Source organism: Lycorma delicatula, chromosome 10 (genome assembly GCF_047948215.1).
Source record: "Lycorma delicatula isolate Av1 chromosome 10, ASM4794821v1, whole genome shotgun sequence".
Taxonomy (NCBI): domain Eukaryota; kingdom Metazoa; phylum Arthropoda; class Insecta; order Hemiptera; family Fulgoridae; genus Lycorma; species Lycorma delicatula.
The window spans coordinates 109,914,368-109,938,419 of record NC_134464.1 but is presented as its reverse complement, the minus strand read 5'-3'; the positions used below and the strand labels follow the sequence as shown (position 1 = coordinate 109,938,419).

Below are 24,052 nucleotides of genomic sequence, written 5' to 3'. Positions count from 1 at the left end.
AAGTCCATTGTTAATTGCTAGAAAGATTACTAATTGTGCTGGTGGTCCTGTCAAGAAAATCCGTAAGACGTTTAATGGATTACATGTCGAAACTATCAACGACATGCAAAGCGAGAAAGTCCAGGCGTTGAAGATCGGTGAATTTGCGGTTACTGTCCAACCGCATAGTACACTTAATACATCCAGAGTTGTTGTTTGCCGTGATCTTCTTAACTGTACTGAAGAAGAAATAGTGCAGGAAATGTCTAGTCAGGGAGTGACACATTGTCGCAGACTTACTATGAGATAGAATGGTGAGATTCTTCCTTCGGCCTCGCATGTTTTGACATTCAATAGGCCAAATCTTCCTGAAAAGGTACGAGCTGGCATCCATCGGCTTGATGTACGGGCATTTATTCTGCAACCGATGAGATGTTTTAAGTGTCAACCTTTCGGACACACTGCAGCTAGATGTGAAGCGCAGGAAATTTGTATATGTGGAAGAAGATACATGAGGGTGATCCATGTAAAGACCCTCCAGTCTGCATTAATTGTAAAGGGTACCACAACTGTCGATCTAGGAACTGCCCGGTATACAAATTAGAAACAGCCATTCAGAAAGTTAAAACGCTTCAAAAAGTTAGCTACCCTGAAGCAAACAAGATAGTCAATCTACATACACCTAGACCATCGACTACATTCGCAGAAGCAGCTGCTGCTCCCCCCCAAATCTAAAATCAACGTGAAGCAGTTGCTTAATACGATGGCACCAAGTCTCACAACAATGATAGAAAGAATCATCGATTCCAAGATCGAGTCGACTCATCAGACACAACTAAGTAAACATGAGAAGGCTCATTCCCGGAATGACATCGTTGACATAAGACCCGTACCAGCGCAGTTTAAAAAACTGGCAAAACCTTCGATTATAACGCCATCAATAGACGTAATGAAGAAAAGTCTTGATTTATCTGACAAAGATCAAAAGATCACTCTGACGACGAGTCAAAGTGATACTGTGACAAGAGTACAAGAAAAATCTGAGTCAACCAAAATGAAGGTGCAAGTAATTATTGAAAAAGCACCAGACGATAATAAAACTGTACGTACAGAGGCTCCAAAAGCTCAGAGAACAGCTGTGGCGAGAGCATCTGTATCAGCCGGCCCAAGCACAGCCTTAGACATTGAATCAAGTTCATCAGCCGCCAAAAGTGCATCGCTTGCGAGTTTAGATTCAATTGCAACGATGCTTACAGCACCAATGAAGCTTTCATCACCTGATGTAAGCCGGCAGAACGTCATTGGCATCAGAAAGAGAAGACGATGCCATGTCCGAAGCCTCAGACACACTGTCATCGGAAGTTGAGGCCGTTCGCAGAATGGAAAAACGCAAGAAAGGTTGGCTGAAAGGAAAGCCTAGGCGGTAACTTTTGGATTTGAAATTATAGAAGAATGTGAAATTTTGATCATTTTTTCATGAGAATGTGTTTATTGAACCTTTTTTTAATTTTTTTTTTTGAAGTGGGATGGGGCTAATGACCGAAGTATTCGATGCCCCTAAAAACCTCTAATTATGCCCCTAAAGACACTTAATTACTATTTGATCACTAAAGATAAAAAAATGATATTTTTATAAATGCTGCATCTCAAAACAATCCATTTTTTGATAAGATGCCACCAAAATCAGAACTCCACAGTTGGAACACTAAACATTTAAAATGGAAAGGTTAAGGTTACAGAAATCCAAGGACCTGGATGTACACATACTTTAGTAACACTTTCACCATATGTAGGTTGGGCAAAAAGGGTAGCTTAATTTAGTTTTAATGATCATAACACAAAATATTTTTAATAAACTTGCATTCAGTCACACTAATACAATCTATTTATTTTTATAAAAAGGAATGTTTTAAATAAAAAAACAATCTGTTTTCTGTAAAACTTTGTTTATTAGATTAAAAAATGAACCACGTGGAATGTACATTTGAAAATTAATCGATAATACAACTTTTAAAATTAAATAAACATATATAAATTATCATTTAATCCATAAGTTTCAATTTCACAGATATATTAAAAAATCAAAATACATAATTCTGAAATATTTTATATTATAAACAAAATATTATTATCATCACATAAGAATTACAATTATATTTTATACGTGTATTTCTAAAACTGAAATTTAAATAAATTGAGATTTTCATTACAATAAAATAAGTCTACTACTCACAAAGAAAATTAATTTCTAAAAAATTAATTGCAGATAAAATTTAAGTAAAAATATTTTTAATTAAGTCGAATAAACTTGTGATAGAAAAACTTTAGCAAATTATTATGAAAAACTATTGAAACAGCTAAGAACCCCAAAGAAAAGCTCAACTGTTTGAAACCAGTAACTTAACTAAAAAACTCAAATCCCCCAAATAAACAAAAAATAAAGAATATATAATCATATTTCTAAAAAATAATAAAGCATCTGGTGAGAATAACAATGCAATGTTTAAAATTATGAATATTAGATAATTAATATATGATCTATTAGAGAAATTATTTTTAGAACATTTGGGACACAGAAAAAAGAGACAAAATGGAAGTTAATAATTTCAAAGGAATTTCTCTTCTTTCAGTAATCTATAAAATCTTACAAAAGTTGTAGAGAATACACATTGCACATCAATAAACAACTTTGAGAATACATCAGGGTGGTTTAGAAAGGGAAGATCTTGTGCGGAACAAATAGTATGTGTAAAATTAATAAGCTGGATAAATTATAATCTTTTAAACTGAACAAACAATTTCTATTGCCTTTTCTAAAGTTTAATTTATTTTGAATTTTCAGAACCATTAAAATTAAACGATGGTATTCATAAAAGCATGGAGGAAAACAGTGAAACTAGTTGCGGCACAGATATCAGATAAGTTAACTTTAATATAAAATCACAATGAGGCTTTAAATTCATTCATGTCACTGTTATTTGTGAAAATGCACTTGAGGAAAAAATGTTCAAGAAAAACACATGTAACTTGTGATTTGTATAACAAGTCTCACTTAAGAACTTTACACACACCTCTTTACACAAAATTTTCTGATTGCCATGGTTCTGGACTTAAAATGTTCATAAACATACCCACACATTATAAAATACAGTAATATATAAATTGAAACCTCTCCACCTTTAGTTGCAACATATAAAAGTGAGAAAAATGTAATGTTAAATAAATTATAAACATTAAATAAATTTTGTTATCCGAATCTTAAATTACACACACTTGAAAGAATGCTATTAATTTTTTCTTAATCAATTTTCTTACTATAAGAATTTTAAAGGTCATAACGATTCTCTAATAAGAATAACGTTAAGATGTCTTTCTAAAATATAACTCTATTAAAAGATTTTTTATGTATAAAAATATTACATACCAATGTGCCATGCTTAAAAAACTTAAAAGATTTTTGATAAATGTTACAAGCATTAATTTTTTTATTTAGAGTGGAAATAAATGTGTTTTTTAAAATCACAAATGCGATAAAACAACTTTTGGCAGAAGTTACAAGTAAAATCGTCCTCTTTTGTATGAATATTACGATGTCTCTTTAAATGATTTTTATTATTAAACGACTTTTGACAAAAATTATAAATATATTTTTTCCCCTAGTATGAATTCTTAAATGTGATTTTAAAGTAGAATTTTGATTAAAAGACTACTGACAAAAGTTACAAACATAATTTTTCTCTTTTCTGTGAATATTTAAATGTACTTTTAAAGCATAACTTTCCCTGAAAGACTTCTGACAAAAGTTGCAAACATTATTTTTATTCTTTTGTATGAATATTTACATGTCTCTAAATTGCTTCTGGCATTAAATGATTTTTGACAAAATTTACATACATAATTTTTCAAATATAATTACGTTACAAATATAATTTTTCTCCTTAGTATGAATATTTAAATTAGAAATTTCATAAAAACACTTCTGACAAAAATTACAAATATAATTTTTCTCTTTTGTATGAATATTAATATGCGTGTCGAAACAAGTTTTATTATTAAATGACTTTTGACAAAAGTTACAAATATAACTTTTCTCCTTAGTATGAATATTTAAATGCGATTTTAAATTAGAACTTTGATTAAAAGACTTCTGACAGAATGTACAAACATAATTTATCTCTTTTGTATGAATATTTAAATGTAATTTAAATATTATATTTTATGTATTTAAATATATTTAAAATAGAACTTTGATTAAAAGACTTCTCACAAAATGTACAAACATAATTTTTCTCTTTTGTATGATCATTAAGATGTCTCTTTAAATAGCTTTTACAATTAAATGACATTTGACAAAAGTTGCAAACATAATTTCTCTCATTTTTATGAATATTAAGATGTGTCGTTAAATTGCTTTTAATATTAAATGACTTTTGACAAAATTTACATACATAATTTTTCTCCTTGGTGTGTAAATTAATATGCATCTTTAATTAAGAAACATCACTAAAACATTTTTGGCAGAAATTACAATCATAATTTTTCGTTTTTGTATGAATATTTAAATGTGATTTTGAATTATAACTTTGATTATATTCAATGGATTTTTCTTTCATAATTCCATCATATACTGAATTATTTATTTACACATCTCTTTTGAGTAATGCGATTCTTGGTACTTCCCTTGGAGGTTCCTGTAAATAAAAAATTACTAATAATTCAAAGGTAATTATGAATAACGTAAAACTATTTGAATTACAATAACATTAACACGTATAAAAAAATTGAATATTTTAAAGATATATTCATAATCAAAGTGGTTTTGGATATTAATTAATTATAAATGAATTAACTTTATTATAATAAGGTACTTTACTTATCTTATATTTACACATTTGGTTGAAACTTTATTATCACAAGTATGTTTTAGGAAAACAAAACTATTTTGCAAATTTATAACAGGTAAATATATTTATTATATACGTTTTATCAATATGCATGTATCAGACCTACCCATGTGTTTTATATACAGGAAGTCTGGGCTGAAAGCATTCAAAACTAATTGCCTACATTTAAGAAAACGGTCATAGTAATCTCTTAAATGTAGGGTCAAATGACAGAATGTATCTCAAAAATTTGTTCAGTATACTCTTAGAGTCAGCAGCATATACAAACCGAATTGAATGCAATTGTAGTAGTCCATCAAGATGCAGACCCCCACAAAAAATATTCAGTTCATGCTTTGCTTTCAATCAGTTATGCATTTGTATGAACTGAATTGAATGTCAATTCTCCTACATCCAAATCTATTGTATTCCAAGGATATGAACTGGAGACTAGAAGATGGGTTTCACAAACTGGAAATCATCAGAAGGTTTCAGTTAGTTAAGAGACTGTGCATAAAGTAAGTGATATGTTCACTGCCCGATAAGTCTATTACGCTATCTAGTTACGGACTGAAGATTCCTTTTTCTACTGTTCACGACATCGGTCATAAGCACTCCATTTGGAAGTGTACATTACAAATGCTTCTTCACATTAAACCAAATGATTACCACCAATTATATCAGTTTGCTGCAGAGATAAATTACCATATTAAAAAGAAAGTAAGTGTCGGCTATGATGGGGAAAAAATGGTGTCGGAGAAGTGTTTTTTCATAGAGTCCACTGTGACAGGGCACACATGCGTCTACATGTTTCAGATGTTTGCTGTTTCTAAGATTCCTGGAAGATTCAGTTTTCAACAAAATGGTGCTCCACAACACTTATCATGACATTAGCATGTTCCTGGAAAACACTTCTCCAGATATTGGATCAGACGAAGTCCAACTGCATGGCCACCTACATCTCTCAGATATCACTTCTCTGGACGTTTTTGCTTGGGGTTTTATTGAAAGTTATAGCAAAGATAAGTTTGAGATTTGAATGATTTAATACAAAAAATTTAAAAGGTGGTTGGTCTAATACCTCCTCTATGAATCATGAGACCTTGCCGTTGGTGAGCGGATTCAGTGCTCAGGGATACAGAGTAGCTGGACCGAAGGTGCAACCATATCGGAGAGGTATCTGTTGAGAGCCAGACTAAGGAATGATTCCTGAAAGAGGGCAGCAGCTCTTTCAGTAGTTGTTAGGGGCGTGAGTCACAATGTCTATAAACTTGGCGTTTATAGACCTAGAAAAGGCATTCGATAACGTAGACTGGAATAAAATGTTCAGCATTTAAAAAAAATTAGGGTTCAAATACAGAGATAGAAGAACAATTGCTAACATGTACAGGAACCAAACAGCAACAGTAAAAATTGAAGAACATAAGAAAGAAGCCGTAATAAGAAAGGGAGTCCGACAAGGATGTTCCCTATCTCTGTTACTTTTTAATCTTTACATGGAACTAGCAGTTAATGATGTTAAAGAACAATTTAGATTTGGAGTAACAGTACAAGGTGAAAAGATAAAGATGCTACAATTTGCTGATGATATAGTAATTCTAGCCGAGAGTAAAAAGGATTTAGAAGAAACAATGAACGGCATAGATGAAGTCCCATGCAAGAACTATCGCATGAAAATAAACAAGAACAAAACAAAAGTAATGAAATGTAGTAGAAATAACAAAGATGGACCATGAATGTGAAAATAGGAGGAGAAAAGATTATGGAGGTAGAAGAATTTTGTTATTTGGGAAGTAGAATTACTAAAGATGGACGAAGCAGGAGCGATATAAAATGCCGAATAGCACAAGCTAAACGAGCCGTCAGTAAGAAATATAATTTGTTTACATCAATTAATTTAAATGTCAGGAAAAGATTTTTGAAAGTGTATGTTTGGAGTGTCGCTTTATATGGAAGTGAAACTTGGACGATCGGAGTATCTGAGAAGAAAAGATTAGAAGCTTTTGAAATGCGGTGCTATAGTAGAATGTTAAAAATCAGATGGGTGGATAAAGTGACAAATGAAGAGGTATTGCGGCAAATAGATGAAGAAAGAAGCATTTGGAAAAATATAGTTAAAAGAAGAGACAGACTTATAGGCTACATACTAAGGCACCCTGGAATAGTCGCTTTAATATTGGAAGGACAGGTAGAAGGGAAAAATTGTGTAGGCAGGCCACGTTTGGAATATGTAAAACAAATTGTTAGGGATGTAGTATGTAGAGGGTATACTGAAATGAAACAACTAGCACTAGATAGGGAATCTTGAAGAGCTGCATCAAACCAGTCAAATGACTGAAGACAAAAAAAAAAAGGTCTTATAATGCCGCAGATGCTCCCAAACATCTGGCAAGAGTTAGATTATTGTCTAGGCATCTGACCAGCTAAAAAAAAGTGCATACACTGAAGTTGACTAACGTACATTAAAACATGACGAGTTGCTAAGTTTATTTAAAAAAAAAAGAAAGAAAGTTATTAAATTATATTAAGATTAGTTATTGCTATATATATATATATATATAAATAATACAATGATAAATTTATAATAATTAAAATAAAAACACCTCCTACTGTTTGCTTTTTTTTAATTCTTACAAATTAGCATTTGTGTGGTACACAACTTTTCATCAATGTATTTAATACGTCTGATGAAGTGGTGCACACTGCAAGAGCGCTAATATGTATATTTACACATACAGGGTGAGAAACATAAAACTGAACTGAGAGAGCTTGAACTGCAGTTATTTAAATGTACCTTTATCACTGCTTCTATTAACATCATTTTTGGTGCGTATGTTACTACTCTAACCTACTGCTGTCAGTTGTTAACTATTCATGCTTCACTGCAATAAGTTTCATTCCTTGAGTTGTGCTTTTCTGACGCCTTAATAGATCAAGGAATGGGTTGCTAATCAGTGTTCTTAAATCCTTTCCAGGAACACATCAAATATTCGCTAAAAAATTTCTGAATAATAGAATCCCAGCTAAGAGCAGCATATACAATTCAGTTAGAAAAAGGCATAAAACAAAATTGAATGAATAATCCAAGAATTAAAAGAAAAAATATGCCAAAAAAGAATTGTTTTAAACAATTTTCAATTGTTAAACAACTGATTTCCAAAGAGTTAACTATTAGATCAGCTTGGTAGACTAAATATACACACACACAAACAAGCTTACATAAACTGTATGTAATCCAAAATTTACATAATAAAAAGTTAACACAGTGGAGCACCAATTTTCCAGATATCCAACTAACTACACTTCTTAGTAATTTAAAAAAAAATTAATACATTATTTTAAAAATTTAAAGACTATTCAAATAAATATTTTTTTCAAAAGGATTTTTTTTATCAATCTTTATTTTACTGGATTTTTTAACTGAATCTTTGTAATTCGTTTAGCAAAAATAATATGTATCCTTACTCTTTCATTTTCAACTTTTAAATTTTCTAATATAATCAAGTTCATCTCTTCAATTGCTAAAGGATCTTTTTCAATATCACCATTAATAACATTTGGCGGTTCCTCTTTCAGTTGTAGTAAACCTAATTCCTGTAATACAAAACAAAATTTGAATGCTATAAAGTAAATATATTTATGATTATTTGTATAATTTATAAAATAATAATAAATTGCAACTCTAATTCACTTTCAACACACATTAACAGTTCAGCGACTGTTATATTATTATTATTATTAGACTTTAATGTGCAAGGTTTTGCGTGGGAAAACCACTAAAATGTTTCTTTTGTAAAATTTTAACATCCAAATGTAAGTCTTAAAGTGCTGCTACTCACCTTAAAACTTATGCTACAAATTGTAATATTTACAATAAAACAAGTGTTAAACTGTTGCAGTAATTCTCCTGATTTAGTTTTTTCTAATCTTACTGACATTAGTGTTAATATTGCTTATGGTGAAATATTTTATCGTGATAAATATCATTTACCACATTGACCATAATTTGAATTCTTATCTCATATCTGAAAAATATATACCAGATTATAAAAATATAAATTTTGGAAGATACAAAATTTCCTTGATGAGTTTGGTTCTAAATAATATTAATTTTTTTACAGCCACTTAAACATGAAGCTTTTTTACTGGAACGTGGAAATGGAATTTTGTAGGAAAAGAATCTCTTGTAATTACTGAATGGCTGTTCTTGTTTTATGGTGGCTTAAATGAAGTTATGTTTGATACTGATGCAAGTATTCTTAGTGAAAAGAATAAGAACAGCAAAATAATATTAACATAATGATTACCACGAGCACCTCACCTTAAATCTATCTGTGAGGCCGTGTGACACAGCTTGTGACTCACTGATTCTTATACAGAGTAAAGACGTTACTGAAAAACCCAAAATGACTAGGAAATAATTTGATTTCTAAAGAAGAAACAACAGCTGAAAATTTGATTTCACATGCAGTAGCAACAGATAATAACGAGGATAGCTACCAAAACCTTCCAGTTATCAAAAAGGGTACTGGTTCTCTTTTTCAAGAAACACTTTCAAATCATAAAGAGGCTATATAGAATGTCAAAGCATCTGAATGAAATGAAGCGATAGGTAAAGAAATAAATTCTTTTCATCAGAATCAAGCATAGCAGCTACCGAAGAAATATCCAGATTGCCAAGGGTGGATAGGTGTTTACTGTCAAAACTGATTTGGATGACATAATTAACTATAAAGCAAGACTCATTGCTAAGGGCTATATCCAACTTCCAGCAAACTTTTCGTTTACTCCTCGGAAAAAGGATGGAACATAACGCCGTTTCATGTAAAGACATTGTTCCTCAATGGACAACTAAACAAGAATGTACTCAAGTGATAACCTTAAGGATATGAGATTGAAAAAATATGTATGCAAACTATGAAAAAGTTGTTACGGCCTTAAACAAGCTTCAAAGTGTTGGTATAAATACTTAACGTACTTCTTATAACAGTATGTTCTAGAAGAAAGCAAGAATGATCCTTGTATGCATCACATTAAGAAATTGTAGTGTTTTTCATGTTGATAAGTCTTATTATAAGTCCTTCTTCAAAGATCATGGGCATAATAACAAAGTTAAATTCTGAATTTGAATTATAATCACATGAAGTTGACAATTATCTTCGGATAAAGATTACTTTAATGGAAAAATTTATACAGATAGATAAGTTATGCAATAGATATGACCATGCAAAGATAATTTTACAAAAATATAGTTTTGACAACTGTAAACCATTACTTTTACCACTTAAATTTGGTTGTAAATCTGGAAACTCTCCTCTAATCTCCCGGTGGACATTACAGGGAAATGGTTGGAAACAAATTATTTAGCTAGTGGAACTCTCCTTAATTCTTTAAAGACCACCTGACAGTTCTTCATCAGGTTCAGTTTATGCTAAAAAGACCAACAGCTGATTTTTTGTCAATCTCATTTTGAGCGAGAAAGAAGAACTGATGAAATTTCATCAGTATCAAAATGATGTTTCTACTGATCACATGTTTGGGTGTCAGGACAGTCCACTTGATAAGAGGTTACATTTGTTATTGTTCAAAGCCAAAAATAACATCGCAATTAATATTCAGATGGTAAACAAAAATAATTACTTTGAACTTAACAACTGTTTATGCTTTTATTTTTATAGAACATTTAATCATGTTTGTTGTGTAATATAACAAACAAATAATTGTTATTGTATTGAGTTGGCTGTGAAATCATAGTTTGTTCAGAATGAAAAGGAAGCTTTATTACAACACAGTATTCTTGTGCGAACATGGCAGGTTCGCACAGGATGAGGTGATTGCCGCAATTAACAAGTTAAATAACAAGAAGAGTCCGGGCCCAGATGGAGTTCCGGCAGCGGTCATTAACGGCCTGGCCAGAATAGTACCGTGGGAGATGACGGAAATTTTGAGTTATGGGCTGCAACACCGCACTTCCCTCAATGCTGGAAGGAGGCCAGAACGGTTTTTCTTCCCAAACCGAATACAAACCCAGGCGTTTGCGAGTACCATCCTATCAGCCTCATAAATAATATGGGTAAGGCTGCTGAGAGACTTCTTGCTACCAGGATCCAAGAGGAGCTGGACCTAAACGGAAGACTACATTTGGAGCAATATGGATTCCGTAAGGGCCTTTCGACACTGGATGCGATAAACAGGGTGGTTAGCTGGGCGGCAGAGGTATGGAGCGGTACTTGGAGGACCAGAAGGATCCCGTTGATGTTCCAGTTAGATATCAAAAATGCGTTTGGCTCGGTACCGTGGACGGTCATTGTAGCGGCGCTCAGAGAAATGAATGTTAGTGACCACTTGCTAAACCAGGTTGACTGCCTGATAGATGGACGGAGGTTCGCACTTTGGAGGGGGTGGTGAGATTTCCGGTCTTCGGTGGAGTTCCGCAGGGGTCTGTGTTAGGCCCCTTGCTATGGAACATCTTTTACGACCGGGTGCTCCGGTTGCCTTATCCGGAGGGAGTCAGCGTAGTCACTTACGCTGACGACATTGCACTATTGGTGGAAGATAAGGAAATTGGTGATGCAGAGAATAAAGCAAATCGCTCCCTCCGACTCATAGACAACTGGCTAATAAACAACAACATGGAGGTATCCCCGGCAAAAAGCAAGTGTATCCTCTTCACGGGTAGGAGAAGACTGCGCGGCGTTCTGGTCGTGATCCGTGGAGAGGTTATAACTGAGGTCAAGGATACAAAATATCTAGGGGTGACAATAGATAAAAGTCTCAAGTTTGGTAGGCATATAGAAAATGTGTGCAAAAAAGTAGGGCTCACCATAAAAGCTATCAGGAGATTATTCGTGGAACACACAGTACCGGGGGCCTCTAAACGGAAACTGATTGCGTCGGCGGCGGTGTCTGCGGCGTTATACGCGGAGCCGGTTTGGGCTGACGCAATCAGGATACAAAGAAACAAGGATAAACTGCAAAGAATGCACAGAACGGCATTGTTGAGAGTGGTGGCAGGGTATCGTACTCTGTCATATGAAGCTATATGTGTGCTTGCGTCGGTCCCGCCGATAGAACTTCAGATCAAGAGCAGGAAAGCGAGAGCGGAAGGGTGTAGTAGAGCTGAGACCGAGGCGATGACCCAACAGTGGTGGAAAGAAGTACGGGCAGAGACTAACGCTGAGGCCTTGACCGGAAGGTTAATAAGTGATTTGGACGCATAGCTGGATCGCCAACATGGCGAGGTGAACTTTTACATAACACAGATGATGTCGGGTCATGGATGTTTTGGTTACTATTTAAAAAGATTCGGCAAGAGAGACACACCCAACTGCGACTACTGCCAGGAGGTGACGACGCAGAACATACGATGTTCGAATGCCGAAGATGGGTACAATACAGACAATTCATAGCAGTCAATAACCTGAACGCGAATAACATAGTAGTGTGGTCGCTAAGGAGGGAGCAGAACTGGAACGTTTTTAACAATTTCGCCGGTACGGTTCTTCGCACTAAGGAAGAGGAAGTGCGACCAAGGAATCGTTAGGTTCAATCGTAAATAGGGTTAGGTGGACAGCCCCGTCTCTGAGAGCCTGTATGCCCTGCAGGTTTCGGTGAGGGGACGGGGACTCCGGGGAGATTTCGCGGAGATAAAATTAAAAGACCTAGACCCGACCGGCGTGGCTGGTTTTGGGGGTGCGCGCGCTCCTTGTGCTGGTCGCGCCGGTTTGAGGCAAATGGCATAAAGACCGAGATCGGGTTTCTGTCGGCGGGGGTGGGGAACGGCATAGCCGGGCTTTGCCCTCGTCGGCGGGAATTCGAGGCAGGCAAGAAAAGATCTAGTACCGGGGCGGTTGACCTGCCGCGCCGGGTGTAAAACCGGTGGGCGGGAAGACCGCCTTAGAGTCAAAAGACACGTCTCTGAGCCGAGTATACTTAATTGGATGTCCGGCCCTGGGATGTAGGAAAAAAAAACCACTGTATTTATTGGCCTGTGGTATAGTTTATAGATAGCAGAGAACACTGTACGTTTATCATTGTTTCTGATGTTTGCTATAATACATAAAATGGGAGGTAAATTTCAAACACGATTAAGATTGATCAGAATCTTAGGAATGTTCAATCTGATAGTGATTTGTGTACTGACAGTTCTAAAAAAACATAATTTTACAGATTTGAATAAAAGTTATCAATTTCTAGTCAAAAATCATGAAATTTTCAGGTTTAGGCACTGTACAGTTTTTTTACCAACAATAATATAAGCATGCAATGCAATAATATAAGCATTTTTTTTAAACAATCTCCAAAATATGTTCGAACCTCAAAGGGTTAAAACTGTGGCAGACCAGTTGTGTGGTAAAGTAATTGCAGAAATGAGCATCACTCTCTTCTATGAAACCTGAATGTTGCTGCAATAGAGACAACCAAATGGTTGGTTTGGCTTGACATCTAGTTAAAGGAAGTTTGTGCACTTGATGTTAATTCAAAGCCATATTAATCAGAGTGCCATTAAAGTTAAAAAAAAAACCCGATGTTCCACAATAAATACAAATCATATCGAAACTAGATACGACCATTATGTGAGGAAGCTTGTGAAAGCGGATAGCTTCATTGTCTGAAAAACAGGCAGCAGATACATTCACAAAAGGATCATCATCTGCTTAAAGGAATGGAGATTCTCATCGGTATTAAAATTCAGTATGAATTATAAAATTCTGTGAACTTGAATTATGAACAACGAGAGGCAATGTCATGGAATAAATATTTACGTAAAATGATTTACATCACAGGATTACGCCCACATTATCGATTTTTCATTAGAAAAAATAAATCAAACTTAAATTCTAATTATAGTATAAAATTACTTACTTAGTTAGATAAACAATTGAGAACACCAACGAAAAATTAGTAAATAAATTAAATATATAAGTTTCTGTCACAATCCTTCAACAGAAATAGTAACAGTGATCAATGATGCCAAAACATAAAACTTTATACTACAATAAACGATGAGTTTGGGAAAAAAATATATATATAAAAGATAATGCACATCAGAATTAATAAATAAATGTTTTTCACGAACATTTAAAAAAGTTCAATGAAAAAAAATGAATTTACTGAAATTTTTAAACATTTTTTTTAAACATAAAAATCAAATAATATTAACGTTAATATATTAAACAACCGTTAATAATTTTTAATTACTTTACAGATACATGTCCATGATCGGAGATCTGTATAGCGACAAACTGACCCAAATTTTATATATATATTTTTTTATACTTCAAATATTTTATAAGAAATTAGTTTTTAGTTTTTTGGGTTTTTTTACGTCGTTGAGGACATCTACATACGCAAATAATAGCGTCCGGTAGGCATCGTGAATACCGGTGCTCTCTGGTGGTTGGGTTTCAATTAACCAGACATCTCGGAGCCGGCCCTGATGTGCGAGTGTTAGCGTCTCGGCCTTTTATCCGGAGATCCCGGTCAGGCATGGCAGTTTTATACGCTACAAATCGTTCATATCTCATCCTATGTAGCAATACCTAACAATGGTCTCGGTCGACCTGATTGTACAAGACTATACTTCACTTACATATCATCTTCTGAAGTAATACCTTACGGTGGTTCCCGAGGCTAAATAGAAAAGGAAAAGGCATGAGACTATCGACTAAATTCTTTAATCTATTAATTCGTCGGCGATTAATTTTTATAATCGACTACTCCGATTAATATTAGTCGGGAAAAGTAAGTATTAAATAAGGCGCACTCATACGCAACAAAGATGAGGCCGGTTTTATTCATCATTGTACAATTAATTACAAATAAGACATTCACTCACATTAATATTCCATCACATTCTCTATTTATCTGCATAAATATTTAGTGCAACGCATTTTATACTAAACGACGTGTTTAATTGTAATATCTGCTGTTTGCCTTTGCTGGACGGTAATAATCTTAAGTAACTATTTAAAATACTGGATTCATTCTTATTTTATAATTCTCTTTCTATGTAGTTTATTAGGTCCGACACATAATAAATAATTTTTTTTTCGTAATTGTAAGTTAGTTACTCTGTCCCGTTATAGTCGTTTACGAATTTTTTGGTTTGCTTTGTATTTCTCCCATCACCACCCCAATCGGTCGCCCAAAAGCATAAGACTAAATGTCTGTGCCACAAACTGCTACTGGGCCTCGAAACAGTTTAGCGACCAGTGTCCTAAATAGCTCCTAGAGCTTACCTAACAGCGTGAGCGGGCTAAGCGCGGTGCCATACACCACCGGCTTACGTTTCTCAACTGCTCACTTGTCATATATTTACTAAAATGGGTAGGCGCACCCTGTCAACAACTAAAAATAAATATGACATCCATAAATTAAAATTTACTTCGTCTAGACAGCAATTCGTTGCAACGCCTAGATCGCTGTATGCCAGCAAGTACCTGTCCACCATATTAAATCACTTGGAGCCTTAATTGGCTTGTGGTCAGAGACGTATATGACGTCTCTAGGTTAGCTTCACACAACAGTGCGGTAGGAGCCTTTTCCCTTAGGTAAACTACTGATGTCGGTTCAACGTAGAAACCGCACCAAGGAACTTACACACAGTCCGACAATGCGGCTCTCGCCGCTTGTGAGTGGCCAATTTTACTCTTGACCTCTTAAGTTCCAGGGTGGCCCGGTCTCTGCCCTCCTCCCCTCCAACAAGAGCAGGGCAATCAAACATCAGGTGTTCATTTGACTGGACCTCCACGCAGACGCATAGATCATCAGCTGCAAGAAGCAACCGAAACAGATATTGGTTTAAATTAACATGGTTGGTGAGGACCCGGGCACCCGTTGTCCTTAAAAACGAGCTCCAGGGAAATCATCCCCCCAGATCCTGTATAAACTTATACAACGATCTTCTCTTAGTCGTAGTGTGCCATTCCAGCTGCCATGCTTCCATCACGAGGCTAGCAGCTTCTTCCGCGGGCGGGAGACGGGTTTAAATGAACGAAATTTAGATCCGGTGCATTGTGATCACCGTTCCGCTCCGGTACAGGCCCGGATCGAAACCGCATCCAAGTACTTCTTGGCAATCCCGACCTCTTCGCAATCTCCACATAGCTGCCCGAACTTTACCACTAAATCGAGTGGAAGAGCCTTTCCCAATATAGTGGTAGCCTTGTAGGAGGTTGTTTTAAAAATACCAGTGCATACAATTAAGGCTCTGTGCTGGGCACTCCTTAAATTTCGACAAGTGCTTTATTCATATGCAACCTAAGCGCCCAAACTGGCGTCGCGTATGAGGTCATGCTTTCGAAGACTCCTCGGTACACCATGCCCAACAACCCATAGCGTTTCCGAGCAATCCTCCTAAGTTTGTGCATTATTGAGACGGCGTCCGCCGCTACTTGCCTAATGTGATTGCTAAACAGTAACTTTTCATCAAACAAAACACCTAGGTACTTATGAACTCTAACACGGCTGATTTCACAGTCTTTAATGTGAGGGTTACGACTGTACGATAATTTGTCTGCATCCTTGAGAAACATAAACAGTCTTGGGCACAGAAATCTTTAAATTTTAAATGTTCATCCAGCCCTCTGCGATTGACAAGGCCGCCTGCGCCCGGTCTTTCACCTGCGGTCGTGAATTACCACGAACTAAAAGAAGACAGTCATCAGCGAAAGACTGAGCCGTAACCCCTTCTGGAAATGTCAATCCCAGAAATCCATCGAATACCAGCTTCCACAGCAGGGTACCGAGAACGGAAACCTGCGGGCTTTCGCTGGTGACGGATTTTTCCACAACAAGGTACGCATACTTAAACAAGAGCCGTAAGGTTGACAAATAGTCACGTACCACGGACTGCAGGGCTACGGGAACATTGCGTTCCAACTCGTAGAGGACAGAACTCCAACACAAGGAAGGAAATGCTGCCTGTATGTCTATAAAAATTGCTAAAATATGTTTACAGTTAGCGCTTTCCACCTCGGAAATATAATTTAAGATGCAATCCTCGGTGCCAACCCCTTTCGTGAAGCCATACTGGCCTCGATTTAGAAAACAGTTCACCTCAATGGTTTCCCAGAGCTCCACGGGTTGAATATAGCTGATAAAACCGGTTGTAAGAGGAAATTTGAAATTTAAAAAGGAATTTTTTTTATTCGTGGACACACAATGAAGAGTTGTAATTACAGACCGGATACAATATTATTATTATAAGTTAACAATATCAAATGTAAAACTTAAAAATTGAACAACCATAATACAAAACAAATAAAATTAATAATTAAAACTTGCAATATCACAATGAAATAGCAATAGTAAAAATCTAGATTAAAACAAAATTACAATCTGGTATACGCCAAATAACATAAATATACAAAACACTACAATAACAAAGTATTCGAATACAGATGCAAGGTCTTAAGAAATTACAACGCAATCTATAAAACTGACATATTATTACCTGAAATATTTCTAAATATTTTATTTAGTTAGCCCTAATTTAAATTTCCGATGCAATGCTGCATAACAAACACAGCCATAAGGGATGTGGTATCCCTTACTGTTCTTAACTGGGTGAAGTTTATTGCTGATGGTAGCATTCCACTCACTTTCTCATGAACCATCCTCTTCAGAAAACAGACAAGATCATTCAAAACAATGCGATCAGTGAAAGCAGCCTGCAAACAAGCTGCTGTTGTGGGCTATCAACGTGCCCGTTGGCTGAAATTGTGTTATGGCTAGGGAAGCAGCAGTAGCTCACACTTGTATTACATTAAATCATCCCAGAAATAACAGACTGAATCTCACAGGGAACAGGTAGTTGAAAGTACAAGTTACTAATTGCCTGAAAGGAACTCATGGAATCTGAACAGAAAAGTACGTGACGATATGTTTGTAATTATATTTAAGCCTTATTAATAGCACAGCTCCACAACAAAACACTGACGATGCTGGTAAGGCCAAACATTTATGTTCTATGTCAATAGACATGCTTTCATAGTTTGACAACTACAAAAGCATTACCGTGTTTAGAGCGATCTGTATAAACTATAGCATCCGGATTCATATTATTTAAAATAATATAAAATTCTTGTTGTAAAATAACCTGATTCATATAACTTTTTATGATATTGACAAAAACTAAAGCAGTAATTTATAAAAAAAGAAGAGAGAGAGAGAGAGAGAGCTGCCAAAGATAATAATATTGAGATCTGTAGATAATTATATATCTACAGAAACCTAGGCGGTAAGCTCTGATGCCTAGCAGGGCACTAGTCTGGGGTGTTCCTCATATTGATTACGATGTGGGATGGAGAACACCATGTCAAAGGGGTTGGAAGACCATATAGGAGCACATCATTTAGTTTGTCTATACCAAAGAGTTGACTTACTACTGTTCACTAAGAGACATACAACAGTGCTTGAACGAAACGCACCAGTAGCAAGATGGGCAAATGAATGATGGACTGCCGTGAGCATCCTCGTTCGAGTGGGGGCTTGTGTAGACAAATAAGCCACACAAACATACTCCAAGAAGGAACGGACCAGAGCTTGGTAGTATCGTAACATTCATACTTGATCAGCCACCCAACAAGTATTAGACAGAAACCTCAGCATGTCTAGCATTTTTAGATATTTTACCTTCAGCTCCTTTATGTGACAATCACTGGTCAAAACAAAATCTTAAAATTCTAATCTGGATGCATGGTTCAAATAGTTCACCACATAAAAACAGATGAGGTCAACATCTTACCTCAACTGAGAAAAGCAGATGCATTTTGTTTTCTCTGGGAAAACAGGCAATGTTTTAATAGATCCCTTCACAGAGATCATTGTTGTTTGCTGTGTTAATTGGTGTATTGAATTTTATATAATAGCGATTGATTGAAGTGGTTTTCAGTAAACCAGTATTGGTCTTAGTAGCAGAAGTAACCATTCTCTCCTTGCCTGTGCTCAATGTTACATTAGCAGATGTGTGAGACTTTACTTAGTCTAAAAGACCCTTTACCATTTTGGTTAGTTTTTTGTACAATGAGTATTCATTCTCTTTTTGTACATTGTTAGAGAGAGCCTGGACAAGACTAACACCAGGTTGTACAAGATTTCTCATACTGGGCGATTTTCTGTATTCCTGATGAGCCACAGAAAAGGACAATTTGTGCTAAGTACAGATCTTTAATATAGGCTTTTCTTCCTTACAAAGGGATCGAGACCTTACCAAATGTGGACCTACACATTTAATACATTTTTCTATTTCAGCCCATGTGCTATCATCATGTCCGGTACACCTGCAATGCACAAAAATTTGTTCCTTCATCTAACCAATTTTGTTGTGAAAAAACTCCTGACACTGAAACAATGTCTGGGGTTTGGCGTACATAATCGCACATGGACAGAGAGGTAACCAACTTTTATTCAGTCAGAGTAGAAAAAGCAAGGATGTTGGCACATCAACACCATTCTCCTTCATAATGCTCTGCACAGACATGACTGACAGCAGTAGTAACTCTTCTGTAATTTCCGAGAACTCAAAACATCCCTTCCATGCTGAAATTTAGCGCCTTATGGGGCTTTCTTTCTTTTTTTTGTGTTTATCTCTGCACCGTTTCATTATATTTAGTTCTACCACTCATTTTATGGCGCTAGTTTATGCTTCAACTTTTACAAACTTCAATATATGTTTTCCAGTTATATAATGATTAGTAGTAAAAAGGTAAGTAATGAAATTGAATTTACTCGTCAAGTGGTAAACTCGTCATCGTAATTCATTTGTTTAACAGCAGAGGTTCGCTGAAGGCTCAGAAGTTCTAATCCTAGTAAAAATAGTTTTTTTACTTTTATAAGAATTTGAAAAATATGGGATACAAATTTGGCTAAAATATTTCTATATATGAGGCATTAATCATATTCATTTTTTTTCAAAATTCATTATAGCAGTTGTGGGATATTGTGAAAAAAAGAATTTCGATTTTTTTTTTCGGAGGCATTTTAGAGAACATTATGAAAGAAAATTTATTACCTACAATTCATATCCAATAATTTTTAAAAAAAATCTTCCCAAAAAATCAACTCCCCCTCTTAAAATTGAAATAGGTTTTTTTGCTCTATCTGCCTTTGGAGATAGAATCTTAATATTAAATTTGTCAATTTCAAATTCCCTATCGCATCTAGTAGAAACTACAGCTTTGAAATTTCTCACACATTTAAATACAACTTTATCACATCAGCTGATACTTTTTCATATTACTAAATTTAAATTTTCTAAAACTTTTTATCAGTTTTTTGGAATTGTTAGCATCATTATACTAAGACTGAAAAAGATTACATGTCAAAAAAAGTATAACTAGCTGTACTAATACACTACATAGTTCCTCAGAAAATTTCATTTTCCAAGTTGAATGGTTCTCATGAAAAGGGTACAGAAAGTTAAAAAAATCTAATTTATGGAAAACGTGAATTAAAAGCGGCTGCTTATCTTGTTTTAGTGTATCCCTTCACCATATGACTGGTCATTTGGATTATCCTCTTCAGGAACAACAAATTATCTGCCAAATCTTTAAACACAGGCTTAACAACTTTGGCTGTAGCAAGTGGTACTGGTTTTTTTACAAGCACAATTTGCACCCTACCCTACATATATTTTTTTCTTTAATCTCCAGGACCACCGTTACATATTGCTTCAGAGGATGAGATGAATGATTTGTAGCGTGTGTGAAAATGCCATGCCTGACCGGAATTCGAATCCAGGACTTCCAGATGAAAGGCTGAGGCGCTACCACTCGCACCACGGAGGCCGGCTACCCTATATTTTTGCTTTATTACACTACACCAAGTTTTTCAATAACTAGAGCACAGTTCAAATAAATAAAAATTAGTAAAGTCTCAGTATTATGTTCTAAGTAGCAGCTGTGACAGATAAAAAAATATGAGTTTTTTTATATTTTGAATATATTTTTGGACATAATATGAGTTAATTCAATTCATATAAATTAAACTGAGAATCCAAAAACAATTTATATAGTTGAAAATTGATTTTTACAACCAAAATTGTCATGCCTGTTCCCCTTAAGCATAAAATATCTCTCTCTCATATTATATACACAGACAGATATATCTGAGTAGTATACAGAAATACATTTGGTTGCTATCTATCTCGAACTGCATAGTCCCCTGTTCCGTGTCCAGTTGTCTGACATGCAAATAGTTGTTAACGGAAACTACAAGATATTCACTAATTCCATGCACCCTTGTGCCTCAACCGCCACAGACCAAGGGCTATTAAAAACACACCTGACCCCATTTCACTTTGTTTTGTGTTAACTCTTAACCTCAACATATTTATCACAACTACATCCTAAATTATATGTTTTATTTATCCAGTTTTTTACCTTCTACATGTTACAAAGTTTAATCATAAAATTAACTAAACGTAGATTATTTAATATGTGACCCTAGCTAATATAGTTTTTCAAAACTCTCACAAATTTGATCATCTCTTATTCATCTTAACACCTTTTCAGTTTGGATTTATCTAATATTAGACTTACCTTAATAAACGTTTTCCTGTAATTGCACATTTCAAAGGTATCTATTTTTTTCCTCTTTTTATCTATTTACCTTTCACTATCATGAACTGCTACACTCCATACAAATAATTTAAAGAATCTCCTTTTAATACTTAGGTCTATATTTGATTTCAGTAGAGTTCTTTTGGTCTACTGAGGTCTGAGTGACTACCCATTTCTTTGAAACCGGTGAAGCTCATATTTCACAGTAGAAGTACCTACATGTGGGCGATATCTATGTACAGAAAATAGTAGCAGCCTAGAAACTGGTTATAAACAAAGAAGTAAGGTATTATGCCAATGGCTGAAACCAAATTTAATAAACCAGTTTCTCCTACAGATTACCAAAGTTAAATAATATTAAGTTCTATTTCATTGGATGCTCTTGTAATTTTATTATTCATCGCAACAATTGACTTTTTTAATTGCTAGAGCAGTTTATATAACTAACAAAAAAAAACTTTCAGCTTTTTGGATGGTCCTTTATCTCGCTTATCTAAAAGTTGATTCAGAATCTGTCACTTTTCTTAAGTCTTTGTTCAGAATTATTTATTTTTTATATCAAATTAACAGGATATTCCATGAAAACAAAAAAAAAAATTAATAATAATACAATCTATAAAAATAGAATTGCTGTAAGATAGTAGTACAAATATAAAATGTCTTCTTATAGTAATTAATCCTAGGATTTGTTTGCAGTAGTCTTCCTCCTCCAGACAGTTCTATCTTGTGCTAATTAAGGTTTTTCCATTTACATATTATACCCAATATCTTGTATGGTTTGTTCCATATACGCTAGCGAAAAAAAACTATTTGCCAGCACTGAAGCATTTTTCAAATACAAGACATTACTAATAACAAATTTAATTTATTTATTCTCAACTGCAACATGAATACAATACGTATACACAAAAGACAAGTAAAACAATATAATGCATTATATAAAATATAAAGCACTTAGGTAATTAAAAAATTTAGGTCGCACTGATATTTAATCACATTAATATGTAAATAAATTAATATTCCGATAAAGATATTACTGTAATTGCATATGAAAATATATTACCTGCAAAGCAAAAGCTTACAATTTTAATTAGAAAAACACTAAAATAAAATAATAACTTCTTACACACACCCAGTTTTCTTCAGTTATCTTTTTTCTCTCACATACACACTTAAACACACAACACAATATTGTTGCCAACCAGGTATGAATATAAGTATATTAAGATCCCATTTAGATTTAAAATTGGTAACTTTCATGACTAAATCACCACTGAATACAACGCTTTCACCTCATCGATTGCTAAGCAGAAATTCTATTCCTCTAAGTTAAATTTAAATTGATTCAGATTACAGGTGCTTCTTACATTACCAGGCAGTAAACTAAAGAACTTAGGTGTTAGAAAAAGAAAATTATTTTATACAGTATACAGTAAGGCCTAGGAACAGTAATATTTTCTGTAAAAATCTGCTAGTTATATAATAGCTTTCACCCTTAGCTATCACCACTCTGACATTACCACTTCTTTTGTAAAAGATTAGAAGCACCTTATAAAGAAAGAAATCTAATGGAAAACAAAGATATTTTCTAAAAAAAAAAAAAAGAAGTAATGTTCTATCACACCACACATTACCTGTACAATAACTTCTTATAAAATTATAATCAGATAAAAATAAGTGATGTAGATTGAGCCTCAGCAATGCAATCCATAATTTAATTTCGAATGAACTAGAAGCAAGTAAATTTGATTAAAAATATTTACTGGAAAAAACCTTTTTAATGCTTGAATTAAACTAATCATGATAATTCTGCATCATTCTATCATTCACGTACCAGTGCCGCTGATAACTGCATTTTTATTTAATATAGTTTGGGAACTTTTCAGGCATACTGTGTGGGCACAGCAAAAGGCATTGAGCTTCTTTTTCCAGTATGCTAAGCTCTAAGATCAGTTGCATAAGTTGAACAACACATATGTGGAGCCCATGGTTTGTCTTGACTTCTAACTGAGCAACCAAAATAAAGTTTATAAGCTTTCTAAATTAATGAAGTCACTGACCTCCTCTGAGATTTCAACATAAATTGTTCACAAAAATAACAAAAAACATTGCTGTTATTTACACACTTTCAAGAAGACATGTTGAAGCACTGACAATAGTATTAATATTCACATCTGAAGAAGCTGTTTTTTATACATCAATCCAGAAGATGAGAAAAGTAGAATTAACAATATTGCTTTTTATTATTTATTTGCAACATTTTGTGAAACATCATTGCGCATCACAGATATGAATTACAAAAACCAAAAACCGTATAAAAATGTATTTCTTGAAAATTGAGGGTGATGGGAATAAAATTTAAGGATTTTTGGCATTTGGCGGTTATGTTTTATTTATTTCAGTTGTGGTTTTACAGGAAGCAAAATTATTGTTCCACAGTGTTATCGATAAGAAAAATAGACAAGATGAAGTTGGTTTATAAATGCATCATTTTATTAAAAATAATAATAGTTTTTACTAATTAGTGAGTTTAAGAAACTTGTAGCTGTTGTAAAAATATATTCTTGTTTCAGGTAAATATAAAAATAGATTTCATTATTAATGACAATGATAAGATATTTTCTT

At 34.3% G+C, this 24,052-nt stretch overlaps 1 long non-coding RNA gene across 1 annotated transcript; it reads right to left on the bottom strand.

Annotated features, from left to right (window-relative positions):
* Positions 1-1,956: 1,956 nt before the first annotated feature.
* On the bottom strand, positions 1,957-13,814 carry LOC142331589 (uncharacterized). Its single transcript, XR_012758051.1, has 3 exons — positions 13,728-13,814; positions 8,328-8,456; positions 1,957-4,670 (listed from the first exon to the last, which is right to left on the bottom strand). It is a non-coding gene; the product is annotated as an uncharacterized LOC142331589 (long non-coding RNA).
* Between the last annotated feature and the right edge of the window lie 10,238 nt (positions 13,815-24,052).